The sequence below is a fragment of the Heptranchias perlo genome, chromosome 7, assembly GCF_035084215.1.
Source record: "Heptranchias perlo isolate sHepPer1 chromosome 7, sHepPer1.hap1, whole genome shotgun sequence".
NCBI classification, from domain to species: domain Eukaryota; kingdom Metazoa; phylum Chordata; class Chondrichthyes; order Hexanchiformes; family Hexanchidae; genus Heptranchias; species Heptranchias perlo.
In genome coordinates this window covers 65,676,380-65,703,649 of record NC_090331.1, presented here as the reverse complement: position 1 = coordinate 65,703,649, position 27,270 = coordinate 65,676,380, and the positions used below count along the sequence as shown (strand labels likewise).

The 27,270-nt window shown below is 42.4% G+C and overlaps 1 long non-coding RNA gene across 2 annotated transcripts in view; it reads left to right on the top strand.

The window, feature by feature from the left end:
• The window catches only part of LOC137323336 (uncharacterized), a 379,634-nt gene that overhangs the window by 96,313 nt on the left and 256,051 nt on the right, over positions 1-27,270 (top strand). For both annotated transcript variants that reach the window (XR_010963355.1, XR_010963356.1), the window contains exons 2-3: positions 946-1,020; positions 2,655-2,737. This is a non-coding gene — a long non-coding RNA (uncharacterized lncRNA). The remainder of the gene's footprint in view (positions 1-945; positions 1,021-2,654; positions 2,738-27,270) is intronic.

The window sequence follows — 27,270 nt, the reverse complement described above, 5'->3', positions numbered from 1 at the left end:
TTTCAGATCCCCAGCATCCGCAGTATTTTGCTTTTGATTTTGTTCTTCTCTCTGACTGGTTCCAATTATATTTCACAAAAAGAATCAAATACTGGGGGAGGGGGGGGGGATAAAGTGTCAGCCTCTGTCAACCACCTAACAATTCCTTATTTCAATCTCTATAGCCCAGCCCGCAAAGATACAGAAACAAAGAGGTAAATCCTAACTTCCTTCCAGAATGCTTGTCAGAAAGAACAACAATGCATCAAACAGCTCATCCACTGGCTGTTTCCCTCCACCTTCCCAACCCCATCACCAGCAGCACTGCTTCAGCCCTAAGCTGTCACTCACTGCTCAGACGTCTCACTACTGGCCTCGTTTTTACTTATTCCTCACTCCCTATCCTCGCACCTTCTGGTGAGCCTCAGTCTTTGCTTCATTTACTAAGGGATCTTGTAGTGGTTCTTGTAGTTTCTCTGTTAATAGGACTGTCTAATTTAAAAGGCTCCTGTCATCACTCCCATCATGGGATACAGCTGGCTTTTACTGCATCTCACATTATCAAAGGTAATTCTCACATTTTACATTCTTTTTAAAAGAGAAGACAGCCTGTAGCAGCAGGGAAAGAATTGTGATTGGTGACAGACCCCCAAAACCTTCATGTTCTCACCCCTTATGAGGAGGAAGCTCTGCAGATGCTGAGAAGGGAAGCCATACAAGGCACCAGAGACAGCAGAGTAGGAGGGCAGGTGCCAGCAGTAGGTTTATGGTGAATTACTGCCTCATTTGAATGCATATGGTGTGCACTTCTGCCAGCTTTTGAAGTTATGGAAAATTGGGCGGCCACAAAAGCGTGGGGTGCGGTTGGCAGTGTCGGTCTAACAGCCCCCTGCCCAATTTCCCACCTTCTGAGGCAGAAGAATTACTGTCTCGAAAATCTTTAATTTAATTCTGAATCGTTTGCAGGATATGCAGCAGCCAGTTGGATCGGTATACACACACACACATGCATCATCACCAAGACTTCAGTAAAGTATAATGGTAAGCTTGGGAAGTGTTTTTATTCCATTCAGTTCAACTGTGAACAATGCCCAGCAGTCCAATTATGGATCTTATCCTTCCAAAGTCGGGCTGTGTGAAGAAAAATAATATTTATCAATACAGTAAGGGCAGCAGGACAAGAGGCGCAGGTTCAGGGTTATGAAGGGTAAATTTAGGAGGGATGCTAGGAAGTATTCCTTTACACAATAGCTGACTAACGTCGAGCATGGATCAGTAGGAAGAGGGGTTGAAGCCATGGTACTGGATGCATTTAAGAACAGAACCAGATGCTGTAATGGGACAATGGTAGGGTTGGTATTCTGAAAAGATGAGATCAAATGGGCTAAAGGGCCGCCTTCATCCAAATCCATCTTTGAATTTTGTGTGAGAGATCATTTTCTATTTGATTAAAAGAATGCATGTTCACTATGAATGGCTCTAACTTAGAGGCTTCTGCTGTGCCATGGAAGTACATATATCTCTCGTAATATTAATGGGAATATATTTCAATTTGCACCTTACAATTATCTGTGAAAATGCCGTGAAACACTTTGAAATTAAAGGCAGTGCACCAGCCTGAGGATGGGTGGATGTGGAGGGGGTGGCTGTGCTTCAGAGAATTTTATTTGGGTCATTTGATGATAGAATTTCTAATGTGCAAGAAGGAAGGAATAAGCTGCAAAAAATCACTGAGTTGATGTTTTCTCAACGGTTAAGCCCCCCTTGTTACTGACAGGAGTGAGAAACTGTGGCAGGAGAATCGGGTTCTATAAAACTTCTATTTTTCAAACATGTTGAAAATAATTGGCTATAAATATACCTAAAATTTGGTGTAGCACTCATTCTGTTTTACTTTCCAGGTATTATAGTAAATCGGGAAAATTAGTGATTACAGCTTGAAGTGCTGGGAATGTTCCTGTATTTTTTGTCTCAATAAGTTAATGGCGGGCTCAAATTTATTGTGTGATGTGTGAGAATGATCTTAGTGCACACGGCTTCTCAGATGAATATTGAAGACTCCCACTTGATTGATGGAAACCACAAAAACATAGTTTTGAGATGTTACAGCTCAACAGCAGCTTGAGTGCTCACATGGATGATATTATGCCTGTACTGAGGCTTGGTGACTGAGCAATATGAAAGAAGGAAAGAAAAGAAAGAAAGATTTGCATTTATGTAGCACCTTTCATGACCTCAGGTCATGCCAAAACACTTTACAGTCAATGAAGTACTATTGAAGTGTAGTCACTGTTGTAATGTAGAAAATGTGGCAGCAAACTCCTACAAACAGCAATGAGATAATGATCTGATCTTCTGTTTTTAGTTATGTTGGTTGAGGGAGGAATGTTGGCCAGGACAGTGGTGAGAACTCCCCTGCTCTTCTTCGAAATAGTGCTGTGGGATCTTTTACATCCATCTGAGAGGGCAGACAGGGCCTTGGTTTAATGTCTCATCCGAAAGATGGCACCTCCACAGTGCAGCACTCCCTCAGTACCAGTAAATAGTAACTACTCACTTAGTCATCATTGTCCAAATAATCGGGTGCTTTTCCAAATTCACTTTTCAAATTTGAATCTGAAAGCTAATATTTTCTCAAAGCTATGAATCACATGTGCTCTTTTCCTACATTACAGCAGTGACTGCACTTCAAAAAAGTACTTAATTGGATGTTAAGCGCTTTGGGACATCCTACGTTCGTTAAAGGCACTATATAAATGTAAGTCTTTCTTTCTTTCTATTGGATTAAGAAATGCATCACCGATCAGTTGTATATTAAATAAAAACTCTTTCAACGTATCTGGAGTATACTCATCAACTTGAGAAGTACACATTGGTTTGTGTGCATTCCATTACCCCTATATGTTTTGCATCCTGCATCTTTGCTGGAAATCCTGTATGTTTGCCCACAGCTGCAGTATCAGATGGAAATGCTGAAGTTCCTTGTTTTGACAGCAAAAAACATCAGTTACTTTGCTTATATAACCACAAGCTGATGGCTTCACTGAGTCGTCAGATCTTACACTTGTGTCTGAAAACTGCCACCAGCATAGAACCGCAGTAAGTATCTGCATTTCTATATAGCATGTGTTCATCTGGCAGTGGGCTGTGAAAAGAAGCATCTAAAACAACATAGTCAAGATAATTAGAAAGGAACACGAATACCATGAATATGAAGTAAATCAGGAAATATCTGGATATGCACAGCAAATATTGATCAGCATGAAAGAGAAGGCAGGTTCGAGTTTTGGGTAAGATTTAATTTAGAACAGAATTTGAATTCTGAAGGAGGTTTTCACCTGTCTTGCTGTTGGATGCTGACCAACCTGCTGGGCATTTCTAACATTTTCTGTTTTTGTTTCCAAAATAACACACTTTGAAACCTATTTCTCTTTATTTAGTCAGCTGTTATCACTAGACAACTATTGATGTCACTTTAACACTATTGTGGTGTCTGAAAGCTTAAAAACTCATCAGTGGCTATTGGTTAATGTAATTGGTTTTAAAGATACCAAAATTCCTTAACCACTGTTACAATGTCCTTGTTCTACTGGTTTTAAAATAACTGAGAAATTTTGCTTAGATTGAGGCCCTGCAATAGAAACTTCCAGTGAGCAATGAATAGTAAATAACAAAATCAAAAGCTAAAGTTACATATTTTAAAATCTTACACCATACCTGTTAGTCAGCAGTGAATTGTTACAATAAGTTACAGAAACTATTACTGCAGTAGAAGAGGGGGAAAATATGTGGTAGCAGTCATGATAGGAAACTACTTTAGTAAGAGGCAAAGAGACATTTACTTTCCCATAAATAGGGGTTCATTTTCAAATATTCCTCCCAAGATACCAATATAATTTGCAAACTTTTTTAACTAATATGTCTTTTATCAAGACAGATTTCAGAAGTTTACAGTCCTGAACTTGCACCTCCATTTCACAGATGAATTGAATCCAAAATTGACTCAGTGGCGGGAAGCAAAGGGTAATGGTCGACCGTTTTTGTGACTGGAAGTCTGTTTCCAGTGGGTTCCGCAGGGCTCAGTACTCGGTCCCTAGATTTCTGTGGTTTATATTAATGATTTGGACTTGAATGTGGGGGGCTTGATCAAGATGTTTGCAGATGATACAAAAGTTGGCCGTGTGGTTGATAGTGAGGAGGAAAGCTGTAGGCTGCAGGAAGATACGTAGGGTATGGTAGCATAGTGATTATGTTACTGGACTAGTAATCCAGAGGCCTGGACTAATAATCCAGAATCATGAGTTCAAATCCCGCCATGGCAGCTGGGGAATTTAAATTCAATTAATTAAATTAAATCTGGAATTAAAAAAATAGAATCAGCAATGGTGGCCATGAAACTATTGGATTGTCATAAAAACCCACCTGGGGAAGGAAACCTGCTGTCTTTACCTGGTCTGGCCTATATGTGACTCCAGACCCACAGCAATGTGGTTGATTCTTAATCGCCCTCTGAAATGGCCTAGCAAGCCACTCAGTTGTACAATCTTGCTACAAAAAGTGATAATAAGAATAAAACCGGACGGACCACTAGGCATCGGACACGAAAAAGGCAAAGCAAGCCCAATCGACCCTGCAAAGTCCTCCTCACTAATATCTGGGGACTTGTGCCAAAATTGGGAGAGCTGTCCAATGACTAGTCAAGCAACAGCCTGACATAGCCATACTCACAGAATCATACCTTTCAGACTCTTCCATTACCATCCCTGGGTATGTACTGTCCCACCGGCAGTACAGTGATATACAGTCAGGAGGGAGTGGCCCTGGGAGTCCTCAACATTGTCTCTGGACCCCATGAAATCTCATGGCATCAGGTCAAACTATGGGCAAGGAAACCTCCTGCTGATTACCACCTACCGCCCTCCCTCAGCTGATCAGAATCAGTCCTCCTCCATGTTGAGCACCACTTAGAGGAAGCACTGAGGGTAGCAAGGTCACAGAATATACTCTGGGTGGGGTACTTCAATGTCCATCACCAAGAGCTGGCTCAGTTCTGCCAGACTAGGCCTGCGGCAGGTGGTGAGCGAACCAACACGAGGAAAAAACCTACTTGACCTGGTCCTCACCAATCCACCTGTTGTGGATGCATCTGTCCATGATAGTATTGGTAGGAGTGACCATCGCATAATCCTTGTGGCGATAAAGTCCTGTCTTCACACTGAGGAAACCATCCAACGTGTATGTGTGGCACTACCACTGCGCTAAATGGGATAGATTCAGAACAGATCTAGCAGCTGAAAATTGGGCATCCATGAGGTGCTGTGGGCCATCAGCAGCAGCAGAATTGTATTCCAGCGCAATCTGTAACCTCATGGCCTGGCATATTCCTCACTCTGCCATTACCAACAAGCCAGGGGATCAAACCTGGTTCAGTGGGGAGTTTAGAAGAGCATGCCAGGAGCAGCACCAGGCATACCTAAAAATGAGGTGCCAACCTGTTGAAGCTACAACACAGGACTACATGCATGCTAAACAGCAGAAGCAACATGCTATAGACAGAGCTAAGCGATTCCACAACCAACGGATCAGATCAAATCTCTGCAGTCCTGCTATATCCAGTCGTCAATGGTGGTGGACAATTAAACAACTAATGGGAAGAGGAGGGTCCGTGAACATACCCATCCACAATGATGGCAGAGTCCAGGAAGTGAGTGCAAAAGACAAGGCTGAAGTGTTTGCAACCATCTTCAGCCAGAAGTGCCAAGTGGATGATCCTTCTCTGCCTCCTCTCAATATCCCCACCATCACAGAAGCCAGACTTCAGCCAATTCAATTCACTCCACGTGATAACAAGTAACGGCTGAGTGCACTGGATAGATCAAAGGTTCTGGGCCCCGACAACTTCCCAGCTGTAGTGCTGAAGACTTATGCTCCAGAACCAGCTGTGCCTCTAGCCAACCTTTTCCAGTACAGCTACAACACTGGCATCTACCTGACAATGTGGAAAATTGCTCAGGTATGTCCTGTCCACAAAAAGCAGGAGAAATCCAATCCGGCCAATTACCGCCCCATCAGTCTACTCTCAATCATCAGCATAGTGATGGAAGGTGTCGTCGACAGTGCTATCAAGTGTCACTTACTCACCAATAACATGCTCACCGATGCTCAGTTTGGGTTCTGCCAGGACCACTCAGCTCCAGACTTCATTACAGCCTTGGTTCAAACATGGACAAAAGAACTGAAATCCATAATTGAGGTGAGAGTGACTGCCCTTGACATCAAGGCAGCATTTGACCGAGTGTGGCACCAAGGAGCCCTAGTAAAATTGAAGTCAATGAGAATCAGGGGGAAAATTCTCCAGTGGCTGGAGTCATACCTCGCACAAAGGAAAATGGTAGTGGTTGTTGAAGGCCAATCCTCTCTGCCCGAGGACATTGCTGCAGGAGTTCCTCAGGGCAGTGTCCTAGGCCCAACCAACTTCAGCTGCTTCATCAATGACCTTCCCTCCATCATAAGGTCAGAAATGGGGATGTTCGCTGATGATTGCACAGTGTTCAGTTCCATTCGCAACCCCTCAAATAATGAAGCAGTCCGTGCCCGCATGCAGCAAGACCTGGGCAACATCCAGGCTTAGGCTGATAAGTGGCAAGTAACATTTGTGCCAGACAAGTGCCAGGCAATGACCATCTCCAACAAGAGAGAGTCTAACCACCTCCCCTTGACATTTAACGGCATTACCATCGCTGAATCCCCCACCATCAACATCCTGGGGGTCACCGTTGACCAGAAATTTAACTGGACCAGCCACATAAATACTGTGGCTACAAGAGCAGGTCAGAGGCCGGGTATTCTGCAGTGAGTTACTCACCTCCTGACTCCCCAAAGCCTTTCCACCATCTACGAGTCACAAGTCAGGAGTGTGATTGAATACTCTGCACTTGCCTGGATGAGTGCAGCTCCAACAACACTCAAGAAGCTCGACACCATCCAGGACAAAAAAGCCCACTTGATTGGCACCCCATCCGCCACCCTAAACATTCACTCCCTTCACCACCGGCGCACCGTGGCTGCAGTGTGCACCATCCACAGGATGCACTGCAGCAACTCGCCAAGGCTTCTTCGACAGCACCTCCCAAACCCATGACCTCTACCACCTAGAAGGACAAGGGCAGCAGGTATATGGGAGCAACACCACCTGCACGTTCACCTCCAAGTCACACACCATCCCGACTTGACAATGTATCACCGTTCCTTCACCGTCGCTGGGTCAAAATCCTGGAACTCCCTTCATAACAGCACTGTGGGAGAACCTTCACCACACAGACTGCAGCTGTTCAAGAAGGCAGCTCACCACCACCTTCTCGAGGGCAATTAAGGATGGGCAATAAATGCTGGCTTTGCCAGCGACACCCACATCCCATGAACGGATTTTTAAAAAATCAATGGACTGTTCAGTTGGGCAGAAATGGAATTCAATCCAGAAAAGTGTGATGTCATGCATTTGGGGAGGGCAAACTAGGTATGGGATTACATAATAAATGGGGAGGATACTGAGAGGTGTAGAGGAACAGAGGTTCCTTGGAGTGCATGTCCACAGATCCTTGAAGTTAGCAAGACCGGTAGATCAGGTGATCAAGAAGACATATGGAATACTTTCCTTTATTAGTCGAGGCATAGAATATAAGAGCAGGGGGGTTATGCTCGAACTGTATAAAACTCTAGTTGAGCCACAGCTTGAGTACTGCGTATAGTTCTGGTCACCACATTACAGGAAAGATGTGATTCCACTAGAGAGGGTACAGAGGAGATTTACAAGGTTGTTGCCAGGGCTGGAGAATTTTAGCTATGAGAAAAGATTGGATAGGCTGGGTTGTTTTCTTTGGAACAAAGGAGGCTGTGTGGAGATTTAATTGAGGTGCATAAAATTATGAGGAGTCTAGATAAAGTGGATAGGGAGGACCTATATCCCTTAGCAGTGGGGTCAGTGACCATTGGACATAGATTTAAAGTAATTGGTAGAAGGATTAGAGGGGAGCTGAGGAGAGGGTTGTGGGTGTCTGGAACTCACTGCCTGAAAGGGTGGTAGAGGCAGAAACCCTCAACTCATTTAAAAAGTACTTGGATGAGCAGTTGAAGTGCTGTAACCTACAGGGCTACGGACCAAGTGCTGGAAAGTGGGATTAATCTGGATAGCTGTTTTTCTGCTGGCACGGACATGATGGGCTGAATGGCCTTCTGTGCTGTAACTTTCTATGATTCTATGAACTCCTATGGCGGACTCACCTGGAGGTCTCGTACCCTCTGTTAACCATCTTGATCAATTAGCTTCCCAGTGGATTATGTTGGTAGGCGTCCCTCAGTGCAGTATTATGGTTTTGTAAGGATCAAAAGGGGATTTCAAAGATATTATTGGAAGGTATAAAAGGCAGCTTTCTCAGTTGTTGATGTATATTAATATTTGGGGGTTCAACTATATCCTAACTTCAGCCTGGACACAGTCCTTCGGGACCATGCAGAGATGTCGTTTGATCAATAACAAAGTCCCAATGCATGTTAAGTATGTGGCAAAACATTACTCCTTCATAGGCATACAATGGAAGTGCTTCCATCGTCCTATATGCAAGTTCCAGTTCCAAGCTTTGTGGCAGAAAGGGAGATGATTGCGGGGAAAAGACACTTTGGCCTACATCAACCAATCGCTCAGCACCATAATGGGGGAGTCTGCTTCATAATAGGCATATCTCTTTGCCAAGGTCCCTCACATTAGATCCTGGATTAAGCAGTTAATGATGAGCAATCCCGATACACAGCATCAGACTTGGATGTCAAAGTGGTTGCCCTGTCATAAGCTGGCCGCCATAGGACCTTTTACCGGGTCCATTGTGTGGCAGATGAGGAAACTCTGAGATTTGGGCCAGTAGCTGCTGGAAAGCATTACCTGAAGGCTGGCGATGGGGACCTGCACTCATATATCCAGGGCTTGGGTTGCAGACAGGTAAATAGCTACTGCTGAAGCTTTGAACCTCCATCTGGTGGAACTGATAGTCAGCGTGCATCCATTGTGTAATCAGGAGGATTGTGGCAATACACTCACACAGTTCGTGGTGAGCTGTGCTGCTCACCATGCCACATAACAGGACCGCCTGATAACTGTTGTCCGAGGAGTAAGGGCACAAACCTGTTCTTGTCTGCTGACCAACTGCTGACCAAACTCCTTGGCATGGAAATACACAGCAGGACTGTTAGCATCTGTAAAGAGAAAAGAAAGGTTGACATTTCTGGTGTAGTCTTTTGTCACAAGGGAAAATGAAGATATGCACGGATACAAGTAGTGTTGGGGGGAAAAAGGGATGGGGCGGGGGAGGAAGAAACAACAGTTACCCCAGCCACGTAGAGGATATCAATGGATTGAATGACCTGGCTGTGCCAACCTCCACCTAAACGACCTGGACTTGTGTAAGAGTGGTGTGTCCCTAAAGGGAGAAAGTCTACACTCTGTATTAGGCAAATTAAAACTCCACCTGTGCCAATTTCTCAGTAGCTTGGTTTGGAAAATCTTAAACGCAGTGATGGGTTTCACACATGTTAGACACCTGCTGACAAAAACATTACACCTTAAATTTAATTTTCAATATTACATTTAGGGATATTTCACTCTAGTTGCTAATGTGAGAAAAAAAAGCCAGTGTGAGTGTTAAACTGGTTTGCCTGATTCAATTTTTTTCTGCTCCCATCAGCAATTGGAGGAAGATGTAGACTATTACTCTTCTTTGTCGAAACAAACTGTTTAACTGGAGAATGTGAAAACTGAAACAAAGGAGAGGCATGGTTAGGAATCAGTTTACAGCATCCTCTGCGCACCGCACCTTAGGAAGGATATTTGTAAACAATTTTACAACACCAAGTTATAGTCCAGCAATTTTATTTTAAATTCACAAGCTTTCGGAGGCTACCTCCTTCGTCAGGTGAATGATGTGAAAAAATCCAGATTACACAAACTAGGGTTGTATTCACCTGACGAAGGAGGTAGCCTCCGAAAGCTTGTGAATTGAAAATAAAATTGCTAGACTATAACTTGGTGTTGTAAAATTGTTTACAATTGTCAACCCCAGTCCATCACCGGCATCTCCACATTAGGAAGGATATATTAGCCTTGGAAGGGAGTGCAGTGTAGATTTACTTGAATGATTTCTGGACTCCAAGAGTTAAATTATGAGGAGAGATTACACAAACTAGGGTTGTATTCCCTGAAATTTAGAAGATTAAGGGGTGATTTGATCGAATGTTACAAGATATTAAGGGGAACTGATAGGGTCGATAGAGAGAAACTATTTCCGCTGTTTAAGGAGTTTAGGACTAGAGGACGTAGCCTAAAAATTAAAGCCAGGAATTTCAAGAGTGAAGTTAGGGAACACTTCTACATGCAAAGGGTGGTAGAAGTTTGGAACTCTCCTGCAAGTGGCAGTTGTTGCTAGCTCAATTGTTAATTTTAAATCTAAGATTGATAGATTTTTGTTAATCAAAGGTATTAAGGGATATTGGGCTAAGGCGGGTAAATGGAGTTTGATCACAGATCAACCATGAATCTCACTGAATAGTGGAACAAGCCTGCTCCTGTTCCTATGTAAATCCATGCATTTAAATTAATGGCACTGAGTAGCACAGTGTAGTACAGCACTGTCCCTTTCCTCTGGGATCTGGATTTGAATCCAAACCAAAATGTAATAAGATAAAAAGCTCTTTCTCTTTTCTGATAATTGCAGTGGTCTTAAGTGAAATGAGTTTTGGCATTCAACCCAGTTTCTCGGGCAAATAGACCCTTTGTACAAAAGTGTCCACACATTTTTAAACACGGCTCTGAGGCATCACTACTGCAAGAAATAAAAAGCATCCTGGTGCAGGCGATGGTTCTCTTCTGAGGTTGAGTTTAAGGCACATTGTCAAGAAGAATAGAAAAAGCTTTGCCATGGATCTGACCCATGTTGTACTTGGACGATGACTAGATAATGTTCAGGTTTCATTCCCTGGAACTGGCATCCCCCATCTTGATCAGCTCAACTCCCCTAACTCCACCCTCCACCTCATAATGAAAAATTAATTCAAGATCTTGAGTTTTTAAAATGCTGGTTTTATTATTGGGGGCTTGTCGAAAATTTTACGAGGAATGTTCTTAAACATTTAGTTTAAGGGCTCACTATCAAAAGAATAAAATCTTGAGTTTTCTTTTTTAAAAAAATCCTTCATGCCCCTTGGAAAACTTTGTGAGTTGATCCAGTGAGTAGCTGAGCTATGTAAACGAGGAAGGTCCCTATTTCACTCCCCAGCCTATACTGGTCTCAACCTGATGGTTATAAGCCCTTCTGTAAGTACTCCCAGCGCCTTGGGCTAGAGAAAGGATTATCAGTGCGGATCCTTCTCCAGATTGCAAGGTACGAGGGGGTGACCAGCACCCATGGGACTGTACCCCTGGAGAGAAGGGGTGAAAATTGGCAAGAAAAATAATCTTCCATCCCAAACACAAGCAATTTGCATCGGTTAAAACCAGATACTGTAGTTTAGATTGCGAGTCACAGGATATATTTGTTTTTGTTACTAATTTAAAAATTGTTTTATATGAGACAGCAAAGCATACGTTGGGTACTAAATTTGTGATTTAGTCAGATATTGCAAACCCTGTGAAATATAAAGATCTCAACATCATATATTTTCAAAGTAAGGTCTGCAATAGTGTATCCCTGCAGTGCCAGGGGTCATTGGTTCCATCTGACTTGTTATTAGACCTCTGTATTTTTCAATATTTCTTGAGTTACTAAGAGCTTATTTCTGAAACTGTACGATAATTTTTTGTAATGAAAAGACTGCTTTGTTTTGAGTGGGCTGATATTGTCTTTTGGAAGTCAGGCAATGAATTCCTGGGATTTCATTGGGTTTATTAAAATTTGCAAGGGGCTTCCAAGAGCATGGCTATATTTGCAGGGGTTCCTGAGTGTGTGTCAACATTTACGACAGTCCTTCACATGATAAAGTTTTAGTCTACAATTTTGTGCCAGTTTACATTAGCCACGAATGCCAGGTGAGCCAATATTATCTTCGTTGTTTTTAGATTTTGTCACAGTAGAACATTTTGGATTGATAAGAAGATAATGTCACATTTGGTCAATTAGTGCTGCTAAGAAAATCCTATCATGAAAGGATTTTTTTTTTTTTAAGTACAATTGAAAATGTACAGTCTGGTTTGCCTGTTCCTGAATCAAAACTATCTGAAATTTGAATTTGATTGCCTTTAAATATTATTGATAATCTAGCATTTTGCTGTATTTTATTGATATTTTAGCTGTAATATAATTGAACAAGAAACAGTGCCACATGGAAGGTGAAAGGCATTTTCAAACATGGTGAGCCCACTTATCACTGAGTAAATGACATATCTTTGGGAATGAGGTAGCTCCAAGATGACATACCTGGCAATAGAAATTTGGAACCAAGTCAACCCTTTGTTGCAGACTCAATAATCTGATACTTGAACAGTGCTCTGGAGAACTGCAGACGTGCCCAGTTCATGATTTGCCAGCTAGCCTGCCTCATTAATGAAACCTGGAGGGGTCTGGATATCTGTTGGTGGGAGCTAGGATTCTTCTCACTCAGCTCCAGAAACACCCTGAAAGTCAATGCCCAGAAAGATATTGTTAAAAGATCACTCTATATCTTTGAAACTGCAAAGAATATACAATTTTAAGGTGCCAAAAGCCTGAATATTCAAGATATTAGAGTTTCCATATTGCACCAACCTTACAAAATCACAGTATATGGAATAATGGCAGGTTGTTTTTCTTATGTTTCCAACAAGTCTCCTTTCCCAAGATTTACTCTCCATACATAACAAGTAAATTACAGCTTTTTACAGATGGCATATAATCCTCTTCCCATCAAATATTTCTCAATGACCTGAAGTACACTTTTTCTCCAAACAAATTCAAAGCTTCTACAGAAATGAGGGTCAACAGTTAAGATCAGAAAAAATAGAGTATATATGTTCTCCATGCACAAAACTTTTCTTTTGCAAATTTGCTACACTGTAATGTATTAAACGCCATGGGTCTGGATATTGAATCACACAGCACCTATTTTTCAGGCAAATAACAAACGCCAAATGGTCCAATACAGCATGCGGCATGAGGTTATCATCTAAATACTCAATAGAAAGGACTGCCATTTCCTAAGCCTGTGCTCCACCTCCAATACCTCATTCTCTGGCTTCCTTGTGAGTTGTGAATTACCCTATGTCAATTCCTCATCTAGACTATCTGTATCACCCCAAGTTAACCTATTTGGGATGGTGAGTGCAAGTGACAGGGCCAATTTCTGCTCGAAGTGCCAGATGTTGATTTGGTTCCTTCTGTCTCTCTGCAGCATCCTTGCTTCTGGCTTTTGTGGAGACAACAAGAATAAGAAATGTGACGAGTTTCCCGCTGTCCGCTTTTTCCTTCCTGTCGGGCTCATGGATGGGTCTCTTCAGAGTATGAGCCTCAAAAAAAATAGAAACTAATCCTGACCATTAGCACTTAATCAGCACAGGCCATCTATGCATGCAGGCCCTCCCATGTCTCCATCTCCTACTTGTAAACAATTTTACAACACCAAGTTATAGTCCAGCAATTTTATTTTCAATTCACAAGCTTTCGGAGGCTTCCTCCTTCCTCAGGTGAACGATTTCGACATCGTTCACCTGAGGAAGGAGGAAGCCTCCGAAAGCTTGTGAATTGAAAATAAAATTGCTGGACTATAACTTGGTGTTGTAAAATTGTTTACAATTGTCAACCCCAGTCCATCACCGGCATCTCCACATCATGGCCTCCATCTCCTACAGCATTGGCTGAGTGAGTTCCCGGGCTTTGCTTTGCCTCCTCCTGCTATCCTTCCTCCTGTAGCCCGTCTTTCTCAGGAATTCTGCACAATCTTTTCTTGCATGACAAAAGAATGCTTGTCACAGACTGTTCAATCTGACAACTATTTGAAAATTCTCATAATATCTCTTTTGGAATTCCCACAGAAGTAGTGAGGCTTCATCAGACAGGCATGAATTGCAGAATGCTATATCTGTTTCGGTGAAGTTTTCCATGAACAGGTGTCACTACAAAGTCATTTAATGCACAGGCTGATACTTTCTAGGCTGGAAATCTGGAACTCGAGGTCAACTGAAAATTTCAAAACTGAGATTGATAGATTTTTGTTAGGTATTTGTATTAAGGGTAATGGAACCAAGACGGGTAAATGGAGTTTAGATCAGCCATGATCTAATTGAATGACAGAACAGGCTCTAGGGGCTGAATGGTCTACTCCTGTTCCTATGTTTCTTCCTATGTTCTTAGATTTATGAATGCAATTTTAGGGTAAGTCTACATTCTGAAATGTGCAAAATATACATTAACGACAGCTGACCTGTGAGATCACCAATCTTCATCCTGCTTTGGAGAGTGGTCCTGGGGGCTAGGGAGTTGACGTTCACTACCTGTGTCACCTCCTTCCACATGATCCTGACTGCTGTACTGCCAGGTCTTTTGTCACCCTCTCCCGCTATTCCGTCGCTGTGCCCATGCCTAATTTCAGTCAGAATCATATATATGTCACTCTCTGAGAAGTTTCAACCTCTCTTCTTCCTGATTGCTTTTTGATCCAAAGTTTGAAATTGCTGCATGTTGGTATTGCTGTAAGGGCAGTCCAGCTTTAATTGCAGCCCGTCTACCTTCACAAGGGATTCCTTAGTTTCCCCCCCCCCCCCCCCCCCCCCATCTCACCAGCCTCCACGAGTTTTCCAGGTTTCCTGGTGTAAATGGGCAGTTGCTGGTGAAACAAGTGCTTTTGCCCTGCCCGGCAATATTTGTTTGCTGACCCTAAAATTTCGTACAGGGTCAACATGAGCCAATTGGGCCGACTAGAGTCCCAAACCTTGGCACTGACAGTGGCCGATTGCGGGATTCAGAATTCCGAGGCCATACTGCTTTCCAACTAACATCTTAAACTTGTACTGTAAAATTAGCCCAAGATTATTAAAGATTGGCGTTTTGTTCTCCTTATTCCCTCGTGGCTTGTTGTTACTTGTCTGCCATATTTCATAATATCAGGATCTGATTAATTCAACTATACATGCAGTACAAGACAGATGTTAAAAAAAGAGGCAAAACTGCATCAGCATTTACAGGGCAAAACCTGTTGCTCCCAGATGTTACATAGAATTATATAGAATGTACAGCACAGAAACAGGCCATTTGGCCAACAGGTCCACACTGATGATTATGCTCCAGACAAGCCTCTTCCCACCCTTCTTCATCTAACCCCATCAACATATCATTCTATTCCTTTCAATTCTATCCCTCTAGACATGAACCCCAGTGCTTTGTTTGCTTTTCTAATAGCCTTATTAACCTGCGTCGCTACTTTTAGTGATTTGTGTATCTGTACCCCCAGATCGCTCTGCTCCTCTAACCCATTTAGATTATTTTCCAAGGAGTATGTGGCCTCCTTAGTCTTCCTACCAAAATGTACCACCTCACATGTATCTATATTGAAATTAATTTGCCAATGACAAAGTTTATTAATATCTTCCTGTACTGAGTCGCAGTCCTCCTCTGCATTAACTATACCCCCCAATTTGGTGTCGTACACAAATTTTGAAATTGTACTTCTGAGTCCAAATCGTTTATGTAAATAGTGAACAAGAGTGGTCCCAGCACCGATCCTTGTGGAATTCCACTTCCCACCTTTTGCCAGTTTGAGTAACTACCTTTAACCACTATTCGCTGTATTCTGTTTTATAGCCTGCTTGCTATCCATTCTGCTACTTGTCCCCTGACTCCACATGCACTGACTTTAGTCATGAGTCTACTATGCAGCACCTTATCGAAGGGCATTTGAAAATTCAAATTTGTTACATCCACTGCATTACCCTTGTCTACCCTTTCTGTTACTTCTTCAAGAATTCAATAAGGTTGGTCAAGCATGACCTGCCGTTTTGAAATCCGTGCTGACTATTCTTCATTATAGTTTTGTTTTCTAGATGTTTTTCTGTTACATCTTTGAGTAAAGATTCCTTTATCTTTCCTACCACCGCATTAAGCTAATTGGTCTATAGTTCCCTGGACTGGTCCTATCTCCCTTTTTAAATATAGGAATCACGTTAGCTGTCTGCCAATCCTCTGGCACTATTCCCTTTTCTAATTATTTTTTTTTTAGATATATATAATAGTGCCTCCGCTATCTTTTCCCTAACTTGTTTTAATATGCGTGGATGCAATCCATCCAGCCCAGTGTTTTTATCCTCTCTGCATTTGATTAGTTTATCAATTATCCCCCCCTTTCTATTTTAAATGTCTTTATACATTTTTTGATCTCTTCTTCTAATGTTATGTTCACCAGGTTAGTCTCCCTGGTAAATACTGAGGCAAAATAATTATTTAATATTTCTGCCATTTCATTGTCATTACCTGTAAGTTTATTGTATGCATCCCTTAGTGGCCCTATTCCTATCCTGATTTTTTCTTTTTTGTTATTTATGTGTCTGTCGAATATTTTACTATTTCTTTTTATATTCCTTGATAATTTAATTTTGTAGTTCCTCTTTGCTTTCCTAATTGTGATTTTGACTTCTTTCCTAATTCCCTTTTGACATCTTCTCCTTTGTTGTCTATTTACTTTGTGTCTGCCTATTTCTTTAGTTTCAATTTTGGCCTTATTTCTTTATTCATCCATGTCATTACTGGTTAATTTGTTTTTGATTTTATATTTCTCCTGGACTTTATTGATCACCGTTTTAAATATTTCCCACTACTGTTCTATTTCTGTATTTGTCAGTAAATGTTTCCAGTTTATTTTCCCTAGTTCCATTCTCATCCCCTTAAAATCAGCTTTTTTCCAATTTATTACTTTGGTCTTTGTCTTACTTATGTCCTCAATCATTATTTTAAACCTTATTATGTTGTGATCGCTATTGCCTAGATGTTTCCCTACGCTTACTTCTCTTCTCTGTTCTGGTTCATTTCCCAATTCTAGATCCAGCAGTGCTTCCTCTCTTGTTGGACCTTTTACATACTGGGTTAGAAAGGAGTCCTGCACATATTGTAAAAACTCCATTCCTTGTATTCCTTTACCTACTTCTTCTTGCCAGTTTATTATTTGGGGGTTGTTTAAATCTCCCATGATTATTATTCTATGTCTTTTACCCAGTTCGCATATTTGCTTATATATTTCTTCTTCCACTTCCTTTCCACTATTAGGTGACCTGTAGTATACCCCTATTAGTGTGATCAATCTCATCTTTTATTTCAATCCAGATGAATTCTGTTTCTATCCTGTTGGTTTTGTCCTTTTTTCCTACTACCATTATGCTTTCTTTAATCAGTACAATCACTCCACTCCCTATCCTTTCTGATTATGTTATAACCAGCTAGTTATTGCCAGTCCTGTCCTTTATGGAGCCATGTTTCAGTTATTCCTATTACATCTGGTTCCTCGCTACAGATTATTGCCTCCAGTTCCCTGGTTTTATTTTGGACGTTGTGTTCATCGCTGTACAAGCAGTTTAATTTGTCTTTAATAATTATTCCTTTTACTTTATTTTAAACAGTCCTCTTATACTTCTGTTTTATAACTGTATTTGCTCCTTGACCATTTATGTTACCTTTATTCCTTACCCTGGTCTGACCTTTACACTCTGCTCATGTTTCTGTTATCTTTAGGCTTTTGTTATTGCTACCAGATTCCTCCCCCCATCTTGCAGAGACAAGCAAATTAGAAGAAGGACTGTGATGTAAAAAAAAGGTTAATTAAGAATATGGAAAAAGTGTGGAATGAGTAAAGGCCACCACATTCAATTTTTCCAGATCATGTTCAATTTTCCCTTTCACAGACACTTCCCACACTATTTAGTTTCTAGAGGGAGATGGATAGCTATAAGTAAATCTTCCAAAATGAAAAAGCTTTGTGAAATTTATCAGTGAACACAAAGATAATCAATTTCTCTCCAGGATATCAATCTAACATTAAAATCTACATTATTCAACCTTAGCCACCTGCACATATTAATCCAGCCTTTTAAAAGAAGATACTTTTAGTGCATGATCGATAATTATACCCGATTGTTTTTCCACTTTGACAATGGATACCGATTCATTATGCATACATTTTGTTTCTGTTTTGAACCTTGACACAATACTGTTCCTTTATCCACATCAAAATCCGTCTGCTATTCTTTAGCTAATTGACCTAGTGTAATCAAATCCTTTTCAATGCCATTCATCTAACCCAATAAGCAAATGACCACATATCTTTGTGCTATCATCAAATTTATAATAGTGCTATAAGTGACCTCCTATGCATTGTTTGTAAATAATGCAGCAGGAAACCCATCTCAGACCCTTGTGGAATGACCCTAGACACTGCCCCAGACAGAGCCTATTCCATTCATCATTACATTCTGCCTGCTGTGGCCAAGTCAATTTTCAATCCAACCAGTTAATTTACAACAATATTACTTGTATTTAGGTAGCGTCAAAACATGTCACTGTTTTTCACACTGTATTGCTAGTTTTGGTGCAATGACTGTTGTTATATAGACAAACTTGCCGTTAATCCAATGCAACTTTATTTTCTGTAATTTTTTTTACTGATAGAACCTTATTAAATGTTTACTGAAAGACCAAGTAAATTATATCCACTTGGCCCTTATCCATTAAATTAGTTGGTCCTTTGATTAATTCCAGCAGATCCCTCAAGCACAGTTTTTATTATCTCTGAAACTGTGAACAAAGGCAGAATTCTAGGAAATTGCTGTTGAGATTTCTCCACTATCGATCCTGTTAATTTTCTGAGACAATCAGAAACAAAGAAGCTGCAGGAACTCGTGAAAAATAGCTTCAGAAAATAAAACTACAATTTTGAATCTATTATGATCTACTGTACAGAATGGCAAAACCAAAAGCAGATATTTTTCTACATGTGAATATGCTCTTCCCAGATTCAGCACAATTGTGTCAGCTGACTTGCACATGCTGCATTTAGGAGCTATCCAATTTACTTAACACTTATCTTTCAAGTTAGAGTATTAGGATTTTGAATAGTCTCAAAAAATTAAAGTTTTGTCACGACTTGAGGTGAAATGCGAGGTAATTTTGATATGTTTAAAACTCATTTATTCCATACATACTTTCAGTTTTGGAAAATTAGCTTTAGTTTGCCCTACTGAAATGATTGAAAAGTGAAATTAGCAGCAAGAGCTCTGTAATTACAGCTTCAATTTGTATTGAACGACAATAGTTTGTGATTGCATTCTCGAAAGAATGGCTCAAGAAATATGTCACAATGTTTCAAGTATAGGAATCATGGGTAACGTGAAAGAAGGGTATAATTAAATGATCATGAGTCGAATGGATACGTGTTTCCAATTATCACCCCTGATGATACCAGGAGAGTGGGTGCTCTTTACTGATGCCTATTTCAGATTTCCTGATCGGATCCTGTGCCATCGTTTCCAAACAGTCAAGCCTCATCCAATTGTTTAAGGCAGGCTACAAATCTGGAGCGATTCCTGTTGCCATTTCTTTATACCTACAGATGTGACTGTCAATTCTGCTCATTTACGTAACATAGACCTGCGTTAAGAAAGGCAGATGGTTCCATTAATGGTTTGACAAAAGCCTCAAAAGTAAATCTCCCAAATTTTGAATGGTGGATTGGCAGTTTCATTTGATCTTCTTCAGAAAGACTTTCACCTTGAAAGTGGTACTTTCTTCTGGTATCTCCGAGTCCACTTTTGCATTGCTGATCTCCAGTAAACAGCTGGAGCCTCTCACATCACTGGAATCCTCTTGTTTAGGGAGAGCTGATCTTTTATAATATCTTCTTGTCCAAGAATACAATTGATTTCCACCCCTAAAGAGAAACGTGAGGGTGCTATACCGGCAACATTTTTCAAGAGCAATGTTATATTTTGGGGTTTTTACACACTACTACTTGGGTTCAGAGTCAATAATGCTCCTGAATGCTGACCAGAGTGTCCCCGTAACTGCTCAATATCTAGGTAAATGTAGCAAGATGCAGGGATCAAACACACAACACTTACCACTGTATTCTGGCCTACTGAAAAATATCATAGGCTGCCAAGTGATTCACTTAGGCGGATAAATATAAACTCTATTAGATGACTGCTCAGGCTATAATTCCATAGATAAATTTATTTAACATTAAACAGGTAAATCAACAATATTCAGTACAGACAGTATATTTACAGTAGCTATAGCCTTTACTATACTCCTCAAAATGTCAAAACAACAAAGACACTTCTATGCTATCTCTGAACAAAGCATTGATCTTTTAAACCAGGTCGCTCACTTGTGTGGCAAAAAGCTACGATGGAGCCTGATTTAGCTCATTCTCTCTACTGGCTTCAGATTGACTCCCAACTAGTATAAAATCAGATGTAGATTATTCAACATCCTTTTGAAGATATAATGAAATAAAGAACCATGGACAACTGTATTTCTCATAATTACATCGGGTTAATATCCATTCACAGCAATTGTATAGGGCTACCTAGGATGTTTGTCTTCACAAATACACCTGCAATTTACAGTAAAGTTTAAAGACATTCCCTCTGCCCCTCTGCCTGTATCTGACCAAGAAATCAAGCTGGCTGAATTTAATAGACTGGAATGGCTTGATTTATTGATCTGTGCCAAATGCATTGAATGATGTGTTAGATGGGTTCCCATGCACCTATAATGACAACAATGCAACCATCAAATCAAGGCCTTCCTGAACTAAACATATTCCTACCTTATCCTGAGGTGTGAAAGTTAGTCAGACTTTAATTTGTATTCCATGCAACTGACCTTAACCTGGTGTGTGCTGTGTTCATCAAAAATGAATCCAAAAATAATCTGCCATACAAAAATGCTTATTTTCTATCAGCAAGAAAAGCTCAAGATTACCCACCAGATTTGGGTCATATAAAATCAGGCTACTTTAATGGAATAGAGCTGTTTTGTAGGAGACCGGTTGGATGTCTTGTGGCTATGTCCCTTGGTACAAGTTTAATAAAAGCAGGAGTGTAAGTCAGTCAACTGCACCATTGGGATTGATTCCTGTCGCAGTTTGCTCAGTGTTTCTATAGAAGTGCCTCTAGTCATGCTGAATTGGTGGGATCTTCTACTTTATAGTAACAGTTAACAGACGGCACCAACTGTACTGTTTTTAGCGGTGACACGGACCTGCAGGTTTTGGCAAAGACTCAGTTGCACCGAAACCCATATTTTCTGACTGATATAACAAAAGACCTTGGATGTGTGATCATTCTTTTTTTTATTATGAATGGACAATTGAGTTCTGATTCCCTTGAAATTGAACATCTGCAGTCCTACTAGAACCTGGGGAACATTATACGTATGGACCACGATAGCCGAAAAAAAATCAAGTTGCCACCTTTTGTTGAAACCCCACAGGATTGTCAAAATAATTTATGGTTAGGAAATGATTGTGAAAAGAAAAACAATATGTATTTAAATGCCCAAACGATCAAATGCTCCTCCCAGCTCCATAGCAGTCCTGAACACCGTTGCTGGCCTTCGCTCAACCCCCTTCCTCCAGGACCTACCTGAGGGCTGCTGCTGGAAATGAGGCCCAAAATTTAAATCCGTTTCCCTGGCAAGCTGCCTGAGGACTCGGAGCAGGGTCTGCAGCTCACAGTGTGCATTGTGCCTACCTGTTCTGGAGCAGGGATCATTCCCCACGTTGAACCGCCAGGCTGCATTATCTAATTTCACCCTCAATACATCTACTTTGGAGTATTAGGTGTCTGCTAAGTTTACATTACGTTTTCTCCTTTCATGCAGTAACCCAGTACGGTAATAGTAGCAGTGAATAGTTGGTAATGCTCTGTGTCTAAATGTAGCTTAAGTAACATGCCAGGGACAGTCTTTGATGTCCCTGCTATAAATGCAAGAAGTCTGTCATAAAATAGTCTGTAGTTGCACTTTCTACATTTCTTACAAAATGCCCGTATATGTAGCTCAAAATGCCCAAAACTTATACGTAGCTCTTTTTCCCCATGCGTGCTCAGAGTAATTTTCAAACTCTCCTTCTTAGCTCCTTGGAGGATTTATCTTCTTCTAGCCTAACTCTATGCCTGAAAAGTCCATTTCAATACACTAACAAGATACCGAAGAGTGAGAGTCCTCTGGTGAGGAGGAATCATCATCTGCGATCATTAAATAGTATTCAACCAAGAAGAGGTAAATATATTTAGTGGTTGCAGGTGACGATTCAGTCTGCTGCTGATTGGTGTGAAAACATATCATCTGTCACCAGATCCTGAACAAAACCTGTCTGAGGCTGCCTCAACTTTGCAAGAGGTTATTCACTGGTAGGTATAGTGATGGATTCAGCCACAAGAGATGTGATTTCCCCGCCCCCCTCCCCCCCACCGTCATATCTCAGAGCTTCGTCAGCAAGCCACAGATAATACCCACACTCGCATGCAATCTGGCAACATGCAGATTGACATAACCACCTATATCGTAATAAGCAGTTCAACAGGGTACAGCTGGGCAAACAGAAGGGTGCTCCAAACACCGATGTATATCCAGAAACCCTCTTTCATATTTCTCCAGGACATGGCTGTGATGGAAGCAGAGCTCAATCCTACTTCATCTTTTTTTTTCACATGATAGTTTAGATAGTCCAATATATTGTGAGTTTGAAATAAACTGCTTTCTGAATGAAAGTCTTTTGACTTTACGTGTGGGGAACTTAGCTAATGTCTGGAGATATATAAACATTTCCTTGGGGACCAAGTAGCCAGCCAGTCTCCCAGAAGGAAGTCATTAGATGTTAATTACATCAGGGATTCTCTTCTGGCTTTGAAATATTGGATACAGACGAAGCTGGTAGACGTAAAATGGTCAGTAAGAGTTGCCCTCAGGACCAAACCATTTGATTTTAGAAGCAAACGTGAAACTGATCAAAGTCAAAAAGATGCAATTTATGCTCTTCGGCCTGAAAAGGAAAATAGATTTAGAACAAACAACCTGCCTAGGAGAAAGATCTCATTGGATCTTGTGTGTTGTATTTTGCCTTGGAGACCAAGAGGAATTGTTCAATAGGTTACTCTCAGAATCAAATTATTTGGTGTCAAAAGTAAACACAAAACCAATCAAGGTCAAAAGGCTGCAATTCTTCAAGTGGAGGCTTCCCTGTTTCACCATTTGTTCTAGCACTGTGGCACTGAGATGGAACTCTGAGACAGAGGTACACACAAGTTACGACCTCCAGCTCTACCTATCCACCACCTCTCTTTACTCCTCTGCTGCCTCTGTGTTGTCTGACTTATTGTCCAACATCCAGTTTTGCATGAGCTGCAGTTTCCTCCAATTAAACACTGGGAAGACCAAAGCTATCTTCTTTGGCCATTGCCATAAACTCCATACCCTTGCCATTGATTCCATCCCCCACCTCGGGCACTGTCTCAGGTTGAACCAGAATGTTCACAACCTCGGTGCCCTATTGAACCCTGAGCTGATCTTCTGATCCGATATCCTCTCCATTCACAAAGACCACCTACTTCCACCTCTGTAACATTGCCCGCCCCCACGCATGCCTCAGCCCACCTGCCGCTGAAACCCGTATCCATGCCTTTATCACCTCCAGATTGAACTTTCTAATCCTCTCCTAACCATCCTCCCAAACTCCACCCTCCATCCTCTAACTCATCCAAATTCTGTACACTATTCATGGCATGCGTAAAGGTTTAAGCTTTGGCCCATTGGAGACATGTGTCTGCCTATGATAACTGCATTTTTCTCCATACATGAATAAAGGGACTGAATTGTAACAGTAGTTTTTCAGAGCTCTATAGTCATTCTGGATCTTTCCCTGCGAGTGGTGGGGGGGTGGGGGGGAGACACAACATCCACTTCACCCATGATTAAGGTGCCCCTCTTCTCCCTCCCCTTGAATGTGTGGAGCATTTTTTCACAGCCCAGCACCCAGTTTTTCATAAATCTAAGAATGGAAAAGAGTACCTTTTAAATGAGCTTTTCTCCCAGTATGTATATTCTTTGGGGACATTGTAAATTGATTGGTGCTGAAATTTTACACAGAAATCTGAAAGCTGTGGCAAGTACTACTCAAATATATATGTCAAATTTTCCCACTTTCGAAACCTATGATGTAAGTCACAGGGAAAAATATGTCCCCAAGTGTCTCAAAGAAGGAATTTAAGTTCCCAGACTTAGTGAAGCATAAGACAATTATCAGTTATTAGGCATACTGAGCAAACTTCATCTGACATTAGATGGATATTTACAATGTGTCCAACATGCTGCAGGCACCACCAGCTTGTGTTACAGCTATGCATTATGTACATAATGCGACAGTAAATGTGCAGCGTTAGGGATACCCTAAGAGCAATCTTATTGCATAGACACATTTGCCTAAAGGCATCTAGACCTTGATAACAGATTTGCTTTTGACAGTAAACACTTGCTTGGGACCAAATTACAAGAATCTTTAAACAAGCTTGCTGACTGGCTCTACAACAAATATGTAGATATAGCGACTGTGGAATATACACCTATACCAATCTAAATGAGTTTATGAGCATTTTTGCTTAGAGATAGGATATTGTGCTTGAAGCTTGGCTTAAGGTCAAACAGGATACAAAGTTATGTACCAAACAGCCTGGGAAGAAACTGAAATCAGGGGACGGATGCAGTTTCTTTTGTGGTAGCTGAATAAAATGGTTTTGCTCTTCCCAATGTTTAACTGTAGGAAGTTCTGGTTCATCCATGATTGGATATTGGACAATAATCTGACAATAGAGAGGTGGTGAAGGAGTTGAGGGTTATGGAGATATGGGGCCTGATTTTAGCAGGCCTGCGGGTTTCCGGCGGGTTGGGTTTCGGGAGCGTGGTCAACACGCTCGGTGAAATTAGTGGGTTGCCCGCGCGATCGTAGCAGGCAACACACTAATAGGAATCAATTACCTGCTCCTCCGGGGTCCGCGCTGCTGGTCTGCGCGTCGGGCGGGCTGCGCATGCGCAGTACGATCTGTCAGCTGGAGGCTCTCTAGTTAAAGGGGCAGTCCTCCACTGACAGATGCTGCAACCAATGGAACAAATTGCAGCATGGAGCAGCCCAGGGGGAAGGCTGCTCCCAGTTTAATGATGCCTCACCCCAGGTATCATCAGATGGGGTGAGGAGGAGGGGGAGGACAGAGATCTTCCACCCGGCGGTCGGGAGGAAGCGGCCTGCCTCTGCCACCAAGAAGGCCTGGCTCGAGGTGGCAGAGGGGGTCACCTGCGGCACCAACATATGGCCCACCTGCTTACAATGCAGGAGGCGCTGCAATGACCGCAGTAGGTCAGCCGCAGTGAGAACACAAAGTCTTTCCCCTACACTCCGTCTGCCACAACACTGCCCCCACCCCACATCTCCTTCGGCACCGCCAACACTACTCTGTCACATCACCCTTCATACCCACTCAAACCCCATCCTCATCTTACCTCCACCTACTCACCTCGCCAGTACTCATCCTGCCACTAACACGCAACCCAATCCTCATACAATCTCATGGCTCTATCCCATACTCACCCTCTCGTGCATCTCCCTCACGGCCAGCCTCACTCAACCTGCCACCACCTGTGCTGCAGCCACAGGGCATGCATCACATATGTGCAGTAGGCAGCGTAAGGCAAACGTGTCGTGAGCATGAAGGGGGTGCACAAGGGTGTCTGAGGGTTTGTCATGGGTGTTACCTATATTGAATTTCAGAGCAACAAACAGCACACATTATATTGACACCACCACTGCCACGTCTCTGCGAATCCTGTCCGCTGTGTCCAATAATGCCCGCTCCTGGGTATCACTATGAGGACCCACCACTGATGCCACCCATCGTGTTACTGCAGAGTAGGTGCAGGTGTATTTGCAGGGCTCGTCCGTGCAGACGACTGAGAGACATCGGCGGTGTAGCCGGCTGCACCCTGGAAGGATGCGGAGGAGAAGGTGTGGAGGGCAGTGGTGACTTTGACAGCGACAGGTAAGCAGTTGGTGCTGGGGCCAGCCAGGAGCAGCTCGGCATGAAAGAGGCTGCAGATCTCGACGACTACATGTCGAACGAATCTGCGCCTCCGTGTGCACTGCTGCTCGGAGAGGTCCGGGGAGGTGCGTTTCGGTCTGTGGACCCTGTGGCGAGGGTAGTGCCCTCTGCGATGCGTCTCTCTCTGCGGTAGCCCTCCCTCCTGCTGTGCAGGTGGGCGTGCAACAACACCGTGTTGGGGGGCTCCACGTCTCTGCGGCGGACGGCGTGGACTGGGAGGCTGCTGGGGCTGGTCATGCTGTTCGTCCTCCGAGGGTGTCCACACACCACCCATCTGGCAGGTGTTGGTCTGAGGGGTTGTGCAGGGTAGGTGGGTGGTTCCTCGGACTGGGGCTGCGGTTTCGTGTCGGTCTGTCCTCTGGCTTGGCGGGGGGTGGTGGGGGGCAGGGGTTGCCCTATGTGACGCGGTGGCCTCCTGCGTGGGTGAGGGCTCTCCCCCGTGGAGTGCACCTTGGCACCTGCCACAGGCTGCTGGCTGCAACACGCCTGGTTGGAGAGAGACTGTTTCACCCAGTGTGTGAAACTCACTGTCTTGAACCTAAAATCCCACACTTCCTCTTTTGACAGCTGATTCAGCTCATTAACTGACCTCAACAAGCAAGGTAAGTACACTCAAGTGGAACCCCGCTCGGTTTAATTGCCTGCGGGATTCCCACCAGCGGGGCTTGTACGCGCAGCCCCGCACGTCAGCGCGGTACCCGGAAGTGGCCGGGATTTCGTCGCGATCCGGTCACGTGACCGGATATCGGGATTTTCGGGACCCCCCCCGCTGGAAACCCGCCGGAAACCCGACGCCAAAATCGAGCCCCTGGAGTTGGTAATTATGGAGGAGAGGTATGGTTAGCTAATTGCGCATATACTCTGCAATTTACCCTATGCCTAGGGATAACATTTCCTTGGGTAATGCAAGTGTCAAAAAGCTGCAAAGCTGCTTACCCAACATTCAGGAATATTATTCTTTCAGTTCTGGTGTTCGGTCACCATAAATTAAGATATCATTAAATAATTATGAAATTGTCCATTTTCGCGATTGAGAAAATGATTCAAGGGGAAGAACATGGTGGACTTGATTCTTTCTGCTTCCTAGACTTCAAAAATATCGAAGGAATCAAACTAATTCTCTTACCAAGTAATCTGGAATTAAATTC